Here is a 13,681-nt window from a genome sequence, read left to right as displayed (position 1 = left end):
TGGTCAGATATTTGATTTTACTAAAATGACAATATTGAGTTACATAATTTAGAGCAATCCAAGTTTTCATATGAAAACGTTTGAAATCTTCTAACTATAGGGAGTGGTACTGAAATTTGCAGATGATACTAAATTGGAGGTATAGTAAATAATTCTGAGGACCAAAGAAAGCTGCAAGGTAAGATAGTGAAATAGGCAAACAAGTGACAGATGGAATTCAAAGTCAGTAAATGTGAGGTGGTGCATTTTGGTAAAAAAAAAGTAATTACATGTTGAATGGGTGAAAGCTGGGTTATGGGAGGAGCAGAGGCATTTGGGGGTTCAGGTTCACACATTAAAAACAGCACCTCAACTGGATAACGCCTTAAAAACAGCTAATGGAATATTGGTTTTTATAGCAAAAGTGTACAGAATATAACAGTCGAGATGTATTAATGAATCTATATGTAATTTTAGTAAGACCACAGTTGGAGTATAGTGTAGCGCCCAAAACTGCACGATAGGAAAGATGTTGAGGCTATAGAGAGGGTACAGCGCAGAGTCACTAAAATGCTGCCTATAATGTGGAAAAAATAAATACAAAGAATAATTGAAAAAGTTGGGCTATTTTGATAGAACAGAGGAAATTATGGTTGATTTGATAGAGATGTTTAAAAATATGAAGGGATGGGATAGAATAGAGGTCCAGAACAAAAGGACATAGATGTAAGATGTAATGCAAAAGATTTAGGACAAAGCACAGGTGAAGTTTCATTCACACACAGTGTTGAGAGGCTGTCGAATGTACTACCAGAGTTAGTGATTGATGATGAGACCATGTCAACATTTAAGAATAGGTTAGATAGGTGGTTGAAGGGAAAGGGAATAAAGGGATATGGGAACTGGGCAGGCGCATGGGATTAGTATTATTGTTCCAGTGGAAAACAGACACCAATACGGACTATTTGGGCCAAATGGCTAGTTTTGTGTTGTATTTTCTGTGTAATCCTATGTAACAAATAACTACAATGGAATATTCCAGAGAAAAGGTGCCACCATGTGTAGCTGTGGAAACACTGACTATTTATCCATTACAAAATAGAGGCCTCAGAAAATACTTCAACCATGTAAACCAAGCCTTTGTGTCATGCTTCTTACGCATTAACTGCTCCCCGCCACCCCCCCCCCCTCCCAAAACGAAGTCTGTGAAATTACTTACATTCCACAGCTACAGACTCACTAAATGGCAGTTAGTTACCTTCAAAATATTTTTCATTAGCATTTCACTGGGAAATAACTTCTAGCAGCTAATAAACCCCATTAGTTAGCATAACAGTTAACATCCAACAATTTGGTTCTTAAGCATTCTGACTGAACACCAAGGAGAAACTTTTCCTCCCATTAATGGTCAGTGAAATCTGCTTCGGCTGAGTCAGTCTTGTTTTCCAAACTAACGATTATATCTAGACCCCTCCATTGCCTCTGATTTGTCACACTGCTTGTCCGACATCCAGTATTGGATGAGCAGAAATTTCCTCAAACTAAACACTGGGACGACCAAAGCCATTGTCTTCAGTCCCCACCACAAACTCCATTCCCTAGCCACCGACTCCATCCCTCTCCCTGGTCACTGCCTGAGGCTGAACCAGACTGTTTGCAACCTTGGCGTCCTATTTGACCCTGAGCTGTGTTTCCAATCCCATATCCTCTCCATCACCAAGGTTGCCTACTTCCACCTCCATAACACTGTCCGACTCCACCCCTGCCTCAGCTCATCTGCTGCTGAAACCTTCATCCATGCCTTTGTTACCTCTACACTCAACTATTCCAATGTTCTGTGGCCTGCCTCCCACCTTACGCCCTCCACGAACTTGCACTCATCCAAAACTCTGCTGCCTCTATCCTAACTTGCACCAAGTCCCGTTCAACCATCACCGTTCGCTGACCTACAATGGCTCCCAGTCCGGCAACGCCTCGACTTTAAAATTCTCATCCTTGTTTTCAAATCCATCCATGCCCTCTCCCCCACCCCCAACCCTCTGTAACCTCCTCCAGTATTACAATCCTCAGAGATCTCTGTGCTCCCCCAATTCTGGCCTCTTACACATCCCCCATTTTCTTTGCTCCACCATTGGTGGCCGTGCCTTCAGCTACCTAGGCCCTAAGCTCCGGAATTCCCTCGTTAAACCTCTCTGCCTCTCTCCTCCTTTAAGACGCTCCTTAAAACCTATCTCTTTGACCAAGCCTGTCCTAATATCTCTTTATGTGGTTCGGTGTAAATAATCACTCGTGAAGCACCTCGGGACATTTTACTATGTTAAAGGTGCTATATAAATGCAAGTTGTTGTATACAATATATGTGCACTTTTACAAGCGCATTCATTTTAAGGGATCTACCTACCAGAGCAAGGAGCACTTGGGTATCTAAAAGGAAAAGCTGTGCAAACCAAACATCTAGAAATTGAAATATTTCCTGGCTATTGCACATCTATGTTCTGTGTGCTCTGTGATAATTAAAGCAACATGTTGCTAATGTCCTTTCACCTCTGGGATCAGGTTTAAATCCAATCCAGAATGAGTGGACAAAAATCCCTCCTTCAATGGCTGTGAGCAGTCTCTGACAATGCGAGTCCACAAACTGCCCATAATTCAGCAATAACTTAGTGAGTCCAGCTCAGACCTGCCACAGGATGGCTGTGGAAGGAAAGGAAAACATTACACTGTGCACCTGGAAATGCTCTTTTGAAGTTGGAGTGGAGGCATAGTGGAGGCATAGTGTTGGTGTTGAGCAAAGTAAGCTTTATGGTTCATCTGATCCCAATTCTACTAATAATACAGCCCAGGATCCACTTGCTGAGCACCTCCTGTTCATCTATGAACCTTAGATAGTTGCTTTATTTACCTCAAAGCCTTCATTCACAGCATGCCCAATTATGAATTTTGATAGAATTGAGATTCAATAACATGTCTCTTTTTCATATCTCAAATTCCTGCTCCACGTGGACATTCTTCAAACATGAACATGAACAGTGTGCACCCAGAAACTATTCATTACAATCAGTGAATGGAAGTGGAGTTGGTAGGAATCCTCTGTGGCTGAAGTGTGGTTTTAAAATACTTGCAGGAACCAGCAGATTGTGGAAACGAGTCAGATTGGAGGATCAGCAGTGATGGTTGTAGACAGGAACTAGCAAGAGTAGAAACTTCAAGATATGTATAATTATTTATCCTTTCTCTATTATTGTTTGTGTTTTATGATTACTTTTTTTCTAGCATATTGGGTTGTGGATCAGGGAGATAAGAGGGGTGACTCAGATGGGGAGAGGCATCTCAATTGTAGCATATTGCATTAAAATAACTACCAAGAATCTAATGACAAGGATGTTACAATCACTTCTGTGATGTAATTTCAGTTATACATTTTTTTTATTAAAACAGCTTTTTATTGAGAGTATAATTTTCCTAAAGTATGCACACACACTTTTTGAATGTTATTACTGCATTTTTCATTTCATAGGAATTACATAGTCAGGTTACAAAAACACAATCGTGAATGCGGCTTCCAAGATCAAATGGCAGGAAACCACCCGCTACAAGTATATTCGAGCAGCTCCACAGGGAGTCCCACTGACTGATGTACAGACTGATCCTGGATGCTGATCGCGAAACATTCCAAATGGCAAATTTCTGCTGTCAATCCGACTCGGACTCAGTACCCTGGGGAGTATTATACGCTCATTAAACCTGGAGTGGGCCGAAAGTACTCTAGTAGACATCCGAACAGCATTCAAATCTCTAATCACAAAATTGACTCGGTCTGAACCCAATTTTCTCACAGCCTTCCAACCTTTCGTAAGTCTGTATTTAACCTCACGGTGATGAATCAACTGATTCTTGGTGCGATTGGCACGATACCGCTCTACGGAGCCGTCAGCAATTTTTTTTTAAAATCAAATGTCTTACATTCCCACCCATTTGCTAAAAAGATAGAACCGAGCATAAACATCGCTAACACCTACCTCTTTGAGCAAAGATGCATCCGGCGTGTCGTCCAGTAAGGCGTTAATGCCACGCCGAATGGGACCGTGGTTCATTACTTTTTGATGCTTCACATCAATTGGCTCATCATACCAAGGGCTCGAGCTCACATAGCAACGGTTTACTGATGTGCAGTGGGTTGGGGGGGGGGCTCACAATTTGCTGGCATACCAAACGCGAAAGTTTCCTACCTCTTGGGTCGACATTTCTGACTGACCCGCTAAATGTATTCGTTGAAGACGAGGGCCATCTGCCCGCTCCCGTTACATTTGACCGTTACGCTGCAATAAAACGCTCCGATGCGTGTCAGGGATTCTCTCCCGAGCGTGCGCAGTCCGTTGCTCACCGTCTGCGCCTGTGTAGAACCACAGGGTCCATGGGGAGTCGGAGTTGTGCAGCCCCCAGTCGCTGAAAGGTTTTGTAGTTCATTGGGAATTCGCGCTCTGCTCCCTCCTTAGTCTTACTCGGTTCTATTCACTACCACCATCATCACCACCACCACCACCCCGGCGTCTCTGGTCGTTTGCTGGCCACCTAATCTCCCCGATCAGTTGACCGGGTATCTTCCCAAGGCCACTTTACTGCTAATGCACAGGCCCCGCCCCTACTTGCTCCGAAGGAATGAAACCCCCCCCCCCCCAAGCGCCTGCGGAGATCCTCGTGCGGCGAGCGTTCGACGTCAGAGGTGATGACGCCAAGGCGCCATCTTGGTAAAGGATAAAAGTAAATAATTTCCACGTCGTAACAGATAACAGAAGCAATGCCGCGCCCATCTTGGTGATGGCGGCATCCCCCTGGGTAAATCATTCTACTATTATCTGTCAGGGAAAATCACAGCCGATTCTAAATCTATTTAAACGTCTAAAATGGTGGTTACTTTTCAGAATGCGTTGTATTAGATTGGGGCACTTTTTAAACAAATCTCAGTTAAACGTTACAGGTCTCAAATGCTAAACTATAATTTACAAGTACTGCAGTGAAAGAAAAAAGGATAATCGACACAGGTAGTTTACAGCTATTTCCTACTTCACCTGCATATCTCAGCCTGTCTTTTGTTATCTCTCATTTCTTTAATACTGTACCACATTTACAGTAACAGTATGCATGTTTTTTCAATATTTCATACCTCTTTCTCCTAACTCCCAACAATCTCTTATTTCCATACTTGTTGATTCACTGTCAACTACAAGCCTGTTTGGTTTCACAATCGGGCTGGGTCGACTTACACAAAGGTACATTGCAAACTATTTAAAGGAACCTTAGAAGTTATCAGCACAGAAAAGGCCATTTGGTCCACCACAGCTGTGCCAGCTATTTGCTAGAGCAATAAAAACATCCCATCCCCCGGCTCTCTCCCTGTTGCATTGCATCTTCCTCTGCTTCAAATATTTATCCAATTATCCCTTAAAAGATGCCTGGTTCAACGATTCCATGCAGAAAAGCCTCCAATTTCTCCTAAACTCTGACAATTTTAAATTGTCATTGACTCCCCAACCAGAGGAAATAGTTTTTCCCATGTCACCCTTCTTAATTTTAAAAGCCACTTTCTAAATCTCCTCTTAGTCTTCTCTGCTCCGGTGGAAATAGACCCAGTATCTCAAATGTCTCCTCATAACTATAGTTTCCCATCCCTGGCATCATGCTGGTGAATCTATGTGAACTACCATTTACATAGTATGTTTAAAGTAGCAAAAATGTCCCAAGTTGCTTCACATTTGGGATTGGTGTAATCCCACTTAGTACTGATCCTGAGTTTATGTTTCCCTGTTACCAAATTACTAAAGAGTGGAAATAATTTTTCACTATTCGCAAGCCATTTCAACATTTTTAGCACTTCTATTAGGTTCCTCCTGAACCTTCTCTGCTCTTTCCAAGTTTCTCATCAAATTCTCTTTCTGTTTTTGCTCTCCATTCTTCTCATGTGCTTGTCTTGCCCAGTTATACTGTACAGTCTGAGTTTCATATTCACTTAAAGTCAGAGTAACAGAAAGGATAATCAGTCAGTTTATGTACTGGCAGTTATAGATTACTTACCTAACATGTGTATTGACTTTTAGGTTGTAGCTTAATGGCGCATTGGTTGCATGTCTCCTCAGAGTCCCAGTTCTGTGGAAACTATCCCATTTACACTGTGGAGCAAATTCCACAAGAGCCAGACCAATCAAAAAACAATTGCAGATGTGTTTCACAGTCATGATTTTGGTTCGAGTCATCATACCTTCCATGTGACCGGGAAGGAACTATACAGGTCAGCAAACAGGAAAAAAAAACTTTGCTGCTTGCATTTATCATTCCAGTGGAACAGTTATACCACAGATGCCAATTTGAGACCAATACATGATTTAAACAGTGCATTGCCAAATGGCCAAAATTACACTACTAAATCAGCTTTGTTCTGGCAAAGCAAAGCAGAGCTGCTCTGCCCAAAAGCATCCAAATGCTATTGAAGATTTAACATTAGGAAAAAGCTGATGGGACAATTACTCTTTTGTAATTATGTTTTATGTATAATTTGAAAGCCCACTCAAGTTATGTTTATATGTAAATGAAGGTACAATCCACAGTATAAAAAGGGTCACATGAGACATGTTTCTACGAACTCTTGAATAACCACACAACAGGTTGTACTTCAAGTTGGGATCATGAGTACTTACACAAAATGTGAATGGAAAACCATCACTGCCAAAAACATACACACAAATCAAGGACAAAAAGTGAATGATATAAACATTTTATTCTGAACAGAGAATTTTCAGTGTTTTTTTTAAATACTTGAATTAGATAGAAGTTACAGCACAAAAACAGGCCCTTCGTCCCAAAAGATCTATGCCAGTGTTTATGCTCCACACAAGCTGCCTCCCACCTTAATCTAACCGCATCAGCATATCATTTTATTCCTTTCTCCCTCATATACTTATCTAGCTACCCATTAAATGCATTATGCTATTCACCTCAACTACTTCATGTGGTAGCAAGTTCCACGCTCTGAGTAAAGAAGGTTCTCCTGATTCCTCATTGGATTTATTAGTGACTATCAGACACTCCTCTCCAACTGACATAAAACATCACATTGACAGACCAAAAGCAAAATACTGCGGATGCTGGAAAACTGAAAAAAAGAAAATGCTGGAAATTACCTCTCGTCAGTTCTGAAATGTTAACTCTGTTTCTTTCTCCACAGATGCTGCCTGACACACTGACAGACCCTTAGCTTAAACTAAAACTATTCCTATCTATTAAGTGATGCAGACGCTGCGACAACGGATGAATGGACACCGCGCAACAATCGCCAAACAGGAGGGTTCTCTCCCTGTCGGGAAACACTTCAGCAGTCATGGACATTCAGCCACCGACCTTCGGGTAAGCATACTCCAAGGCGGCCTTCGAGTCACACGACAACGCAAAATCGTCGAGCAGAAATTGATAGCCAAGTTCCGCACCCATGAGGACGGCCTCAACCGGGATCTTGGGTTCATGTCACATTACACGTAACCCCACCAGCAAACAAATGTGATCTGTTTTTAATATAACGGGTCATTGACTGTCTTCCTTCTCTCTCTCTCTCTTTTTTTTTTGGGGGTTTGTATATTCGGTGGCCTTTTAGGTGACACCTTTCTGTCTGCTCACTGTGATTGCCTTGGCAACGGGCAGTAATCACCAGGCATTGTTCTGTGATTTTCAAATGCGAAGGATTCGAAAATTTCATTTCCACACCGTTCACCTGACGAAGGAGGAAGCCTCCGAAAGCTTGTGGAATTTAAAATAAATTTGTTGGACTATAACTTGGTGTTGTAAAATTGTTTACAATTATCTATTAAGTAGCAACATTAAACAGAAGCAAAAACAAACTTAGATAGATTACAGTACTCCACTTAACTTTATTCCATCTGGTTTAAAAACAATAAAAGTTCCAAAATCCTACTTGATAATCGTGACCAATGCATACGTCATGACAAGTTTTAGACAAGATTGAACCTTCATAGAACATCCTACAAGCCTCTAAGAACTTAAATAGGAGCAGGAGTAGGCCATACATCCCCTCGAACCTGCTCCGTATTCAATAAGATCATGGCTGGTCTACCTCAACTCCACTTTCCCGCCCTATCCCCATATCCCTTAGTGTCCAAATATCCATTGATCTCAGTCTTGAATATACTCAACGACTGAGCATCCACAGCCCTCTGAGGTACAGAAGTCCGATGATTCACAACCCTCAGTAAAGAAACTTTTCCTTATCTCGGTCCTGAATGGCTGACCTCTTACCTTGAGACTATGACTCCTATTTCGAGACTCTCCAGCCAAGGGAAACAGCCTCTCAGCATCTGCCCTGTTGAGCCCTCTCAGAATTTTATACATTTCAATCAGATCACCTCTCATTCTTCGAAACTCCAGAGAATATAGGCCCACTCTACTCAATCTCTCCTCATAGGACAACCCTCTCATCCCAGGAATCAATCTAGTGAACCTTCGTTGCATCCCCTCTAAGACAAGTATATCCTTATCAGCTGAAATTATATGCCTCTTTTCCCTTTGACATTCAAGCTAGTACAAAAGAAGGTTAAAAAAAGGTAGCTTCGCAATTAATCAAGACTTAGATTTCAACGATATAAGAATGATCTCCCAAAATCCTGACTCAAGCAACTCACACTCTTTCAGGACAAAGCAAAACTGTGCGAGTCTTGCTCACAGAACCTGATGGTGGATGAGCCATTACAGAGACCAAATATAATTGCCAATGCAATAGACATAGTATAATCAGTTGATAGCGTGTTAATCAAGGAGTTATTTTTAATCACCTGAGTTTCCTAACACTTATTTAGCAACATACACAGAGATAACCAGGAAGGAGGATAGTAAAAGACTTCAGGGGGACATAGACAGACTGTAAAATGGGCGGACACGTGCCAGATGAAATTTAACGCGGAGAAAAGTGAAGTTATACGTTTTGGTAGGAAGAATGAGGAGAGGCAATATAAACTAAATGGTATAATTCTAAAGGGGGTGCAGAAACAGAGAGCTGGGGGTATATGTACACAAATCTTTGAAAGTGGCAGGACAAGTTGAAATGGCTGTTAAAAAACATATGGGATCCTTGGCTTGATTAATAGAGGCAGAGTACAAAAGCAAGGAAGTTATGCTAAATCTTTATAAAACATTGGTTAGGCTGCAGCTGGAGTACCATTTGGAAAGTACCCTGTTCTATCCTTTTTTGATCCAAAGTGGATGACCTCACATTTGTCCACACTGAATTCCATTTGCCACAGTTTTGCTCATTCACCTAATCTATCAATATCCCTTTGTAATTTTATGTTTTCATCCACACTGCTTACAATGCCACCAATCTTTGTGTCATCGGCAAACTTAGATATGAGACTTTCTACGCCTTCATCTAAGTCGTTAATAAATATTGTGAATAGTTGAGGCCCCAAGACAGATCCCTGCGGGACTCCACTAGTCACATCCTGCCAATGTAAGTACCTACCTATTATCCCTACTCTCTGTCGCCTTCCTAACCAAGTCCGTACTTTTCCCTCGATTCCATGGGCTTCTATCTTAGCTAACAGTCTCTTATGTGGGACCTTATCAAATGCCTTCTGGAAGTCCATATAAATAACATCCATTGACATTCCCCTGTCCACTACTTTAGTCACCTCTTCAAAAAATTCAATCAGGTTTGTCAGACACGACCTACCTTTCACAAATCCATGCTGGCTCTCTCTGATTAACTGAAAATTCTTGAGGTGTTCAGTCACCCTATCCTTAATTATAGACTCCAGCAATTTCCCCACAACAGATGTTAGGCTAACTGGTCTATAATTCCCTGGTTTCCCTCTCTCTCCTTTCTTAAAAAGCAGAGTGACATATGCAATTTTCCAATCTAGAGGGACAGTTCCTGAATCTAGAGAACTTTGAAAGATTATAGTTCGGGCATCTGCAATGTGCTCACTTACTTCCTTTAAAACCCTGGGATGGAAACCATCTGGTCCTGGGGATTTGTCACTCTTTCGTGCTATTATTTTCTTCATTACTATTGCTTTACTTATGTTAATTTTATCGAGTCCCTGTCCCCGATTCAATATTAGTTTTCTTGGGATTTCCGGCATGCTATCCTCTTTTTCTACTGTAAATACTGACGCAAAGTAATTGTTCAACATGTCCGCCATTTCCCCATTGTCAATGACAATATCCCCACTTTCAGTTTTTAGGGGCCAACACTTCTCCTGACCACCCTCTTTTTCCTAATATAACTATAAAAGTTCTTCGTATTGGTTTTCACATCCCTTGCAAGTTTCTTTTCATACTCTCTTTTTGTAGCTCTTACTATCTGTTTTGTGACCCTTTGTTGATCTTTGTATCTTTCCCATTCGCCAGGATCTGTGCCATTTTTTGCCTTTTTGTATGCCCTTTCCTTATGTCTTATACTGTCCCTTACCTCTTTAGTTGTCCATGGCTGGTTTTTTTTGGCATGTAGAGTTCTTCCCCTCAGGGGTATAAACCGATTCTGTATCACGTTAAATGTTTCTTTAAACATTTCCCACTGATCATCAGTCGTTTAACCCATTAACAGATTTGCCCAGTTTACTGTGGACAGTCTCTGTCTCATCCCATTGAAGTCAGCCTTACCCAAGTCTAGAATCTTAGCAGCTGATTCACTTTTTTCCCTTTCAAACACTACATTGAACTCGATCATGTTATGATCGCTATCGGATAGATGCTCACGCACAGTTAAGCTGTTAACTAAATCTGGTTCATTACTCATTACTAAATCTAGTATGGTTTGCCCCCATGTTGCCTCTAGGGTTGTTCTCCTTACAGCAGAGAAGGTTAAGAGGCATTTTGATAGAGGTGTTAAAAATTATCAACGGTTTTGATAGAGTAAATAAGGAGAAACTGTTTCCAGTGGCAGAAGGGGCGGTAACCAGGACACAGATTTACGGTAATTGACAACAGAACCAGAGGCGACATGAGAAAAAAAAAATTTAGGCAGCGAGTTGTCATGATCTGGAACGCACGGCTTGAAAGGGTGGTGGAAGCAGATTCAATGGTAATTTTCAAAAGGGAATTGGATAAATACTTGAAGGGAAAAAAATTTCAGGGCTATGGGGAAAAGAGCAGGAGAGTGGGACTAATTGGATAGCTCTACAGAAGAGCCAGCATAGGCACGATGGGCTGAACGGCCTCCTTCTGTGCTGTATGATTCCAGATGTCAAACCTATTTCAAAGCAGGCATCAACACACTGGACAGGGATGTGTACTTTCCAACTTCCCTTTATACACACTGTAGAAAATTTCTCCCAGAATGCAGTCACAGGGGCCATTTTAAACTTGTTGCAATATTAACAACTGCAAATTCAAATGAATATCTAATAATTTCATATAATCTGAAACAGGATGAATCCTCAAGTCAGCTGCAGTCACCTCCTTCCATGTTGATGCAGTTCCACGTACAGCTGACCTTCGATTCAGCCAATTTCATAACTATTTCTGAAGTCCCATCCCCTCCAAATGTTGGCTCTCTTGTTATTCCATACTTCTCTAGGTGCTTATTTACTCCTTCAGGATGCTCTCTAATGTTTTATCCAATACAAATGTCAGGTTCTCCAGCTTGTAGTTCCCAGAATTATTTTAATGCATTTTTTTATAATTTGGCATTATGTTCACTCTTCCCTGATGTTTGGCCAACAATCCTGATTCCATTGATTAACTAAAGTTGGATGTTGGGTGTGACCAATTTTACGAACTACCACCTGAAGTACCTTCGTGTGCAGTCCATCCTGGCCGGGTGTTTTGTTCTTTTTTAGTGCCTTCAACCTGTGTCAACTCTTTATTTGTAATTTCTATTTTTATGAATATTTCCTTGTTTTGCCTTGGAAATTCTACTTTTCTATTGAGAAGACAGCCCAAGATTTCTTTCTTGAATACAAATATAAAGAAGTCACTTAGTATATCTGCCATCCCTTCATGGGTCCTACTGTGTACTTGACCAAATGTATAATTTGAATATATTTACAGATGCTTTTCACATTTTGTTTTATGTTCTCCATAACTTCATCTTTTGTTTCTATTTAATTTTATTTTGCCAACAAAATAACAGTGACTACATTATTGACTTTAGAACATCCTAAGGATGTGAAAGGTGTTATATAAATTCAAGTTGTTGTTTCTTTCTTATTCTTATGTTCATCTCTATTTTTGGTTCTATTTCTATGGTTATACTTGGGAAATGTTTATTTCTATCCTCATCATTCATATTACTTTCCTTGTTGCCAATATGGATTTTCTTTTTCCTCTCCTACCCTTTCCTGGTGGCTACCTTGTATTCTCTGTGATATATTCTTAAAGGTATTGCATTTTTCTCCACATTCCTCCATTCAAATAATGTGTTCCAACCTTCTTCATTCCCTCCTTATCTGCTCAAAATCCCCAGCATAAAGTTGAGGGTCTCTGCTGTACTCACCCCTTCTCCAATTTAAGGCTGAACCTAAACTCAATTATATTGTCCTCTCTACCTGTAGCCTCATCTACTATCTTTGGCTGTTACATCGTTATCAGGGTCCAATATCAACTCCCTCTGTGAAGGTTCCTTAACCATTTAAATCATATATCAGTACAGTATTGTATCCAGAAACATTTTTACTCCCACAATAAGCCTCCTAATTTATTTCTGGTAATTTGAAGTCTCCCATAACAAATACATTTGATCTTTGACATGCTTCACTTATTTGAGTATAAAGTTCCAGGTCTAATCTCATTTCCTGACCAGATTCTTTGTGCTGTGCAGATACATCCTCCTCTGTTGAGATTACAATTTGCCCAAGGACATAGATGTACAAGAATTGTCTGTAGAGATACAAGGATAAAAAATGTACTTAGTTCATGATCAAGGATGATTGTGTTGAACTTATGAAAAAGTAATCAATTATAGACCAGGAACATTTATATTTTCTTTGAAGGATTTAATTACATGTAATTTCAATGCATACTAAACAACGTATAATGACAACAGCCGAGACAGTATAAAGTAATGGATTTGATAAAATAATGTGACATTTACCAGATTCACTGGAGAGGGAGAAGGTGTCAAGTCCATGATCCACAATCTATTAGGTTAACTACGTTCATCCATTTTCTATATGAAATGAGCAAATAAAGGCCTGCAAATTGCTCTGACCGGCGCTCCATAGATTTATACTCACCCACTAACTTACCGCAGTCTTTATTGCGAGAACTTCCTCTAATAGGAAGCTGAGAAGAGCCCAGCGTTAACTCCAGCGAAGCTCGGACCCGTGAGAGGATCGATCTCTCCCCTCAACCAGATTGCAGCATCCTTGAAACGCCGCAAAGTGTCAAAACCTTGACGTACGAGTTGCAATGTAAAAAAACAGGAAGTGAAAGCTACAATAAAATCATTTGTAAAAACAATTATAGACAGTGAAAAAAGAGAGGGTAAGAAATATCGAATTAAATAAAAGACAGAAGGAAAAATAATTTTTTGATTTTTTAAAAAAAATTTTAATAACCAAAAACTATTAAAATAAGGAGTAATAAGATCCCACATTTTTAAAAGCTAATTTTTAGTTGTTTGGCAGTCATTAAAGACTTACTGTGTTGTTAAAACTTAGTTTCGACCTGGTATATTTAAACGTACTTGTTTTGCGGCGAT

At 40.4% G+C, this 13,681-nt stretch overlaps 1 protein-coding gene across 2 annotated transcripts in view; it reads right to left on the bottom strand.

Annotated features, from left to right (window-relative positions):
- Positions 1-4,614, bottom strand: part of LOC137325204 (CMP-N-acetylneuraminate-beta-1,4-galactoside alpha-2,3-sialyltransferase-like) — a 401,305-nt gene extending 396,691 nt beyond the window's left edge. For both annotated transcript variants that reach the window (XM_067990038.1, XM_067990039.1), the window contains exon 1: positions 3,999-4,614. The gene's annotated coding sequence lies outside the window, so the exon portion shown is untranslated. The remainder of the gene's footprint in view (positions 1-3,998) is intronic.
- Between the last annotated feature and the right edge of the window lie 9,067 nt (positions 4,615-13,681).

This window comes from Heptranchias perlo, chromosome 9 (genome assembly GCF_035084215.1).
Source record: "Heptranchias perlo isolate sHepPer1 chromosome 9, sHepPer1.hap1, whole genome shotgun sequence".
NCBI lineage: Eukaryota > Metazoa > Chordata > Chondrichthyes > Hexanchiformes > Hexanchidae > Heptranchias > Heptranchias perlo.
Note: the sequence above shows the minus strand (reverse complement) of the source record. Positions and strands in the feature narration are given on the sequence as shown.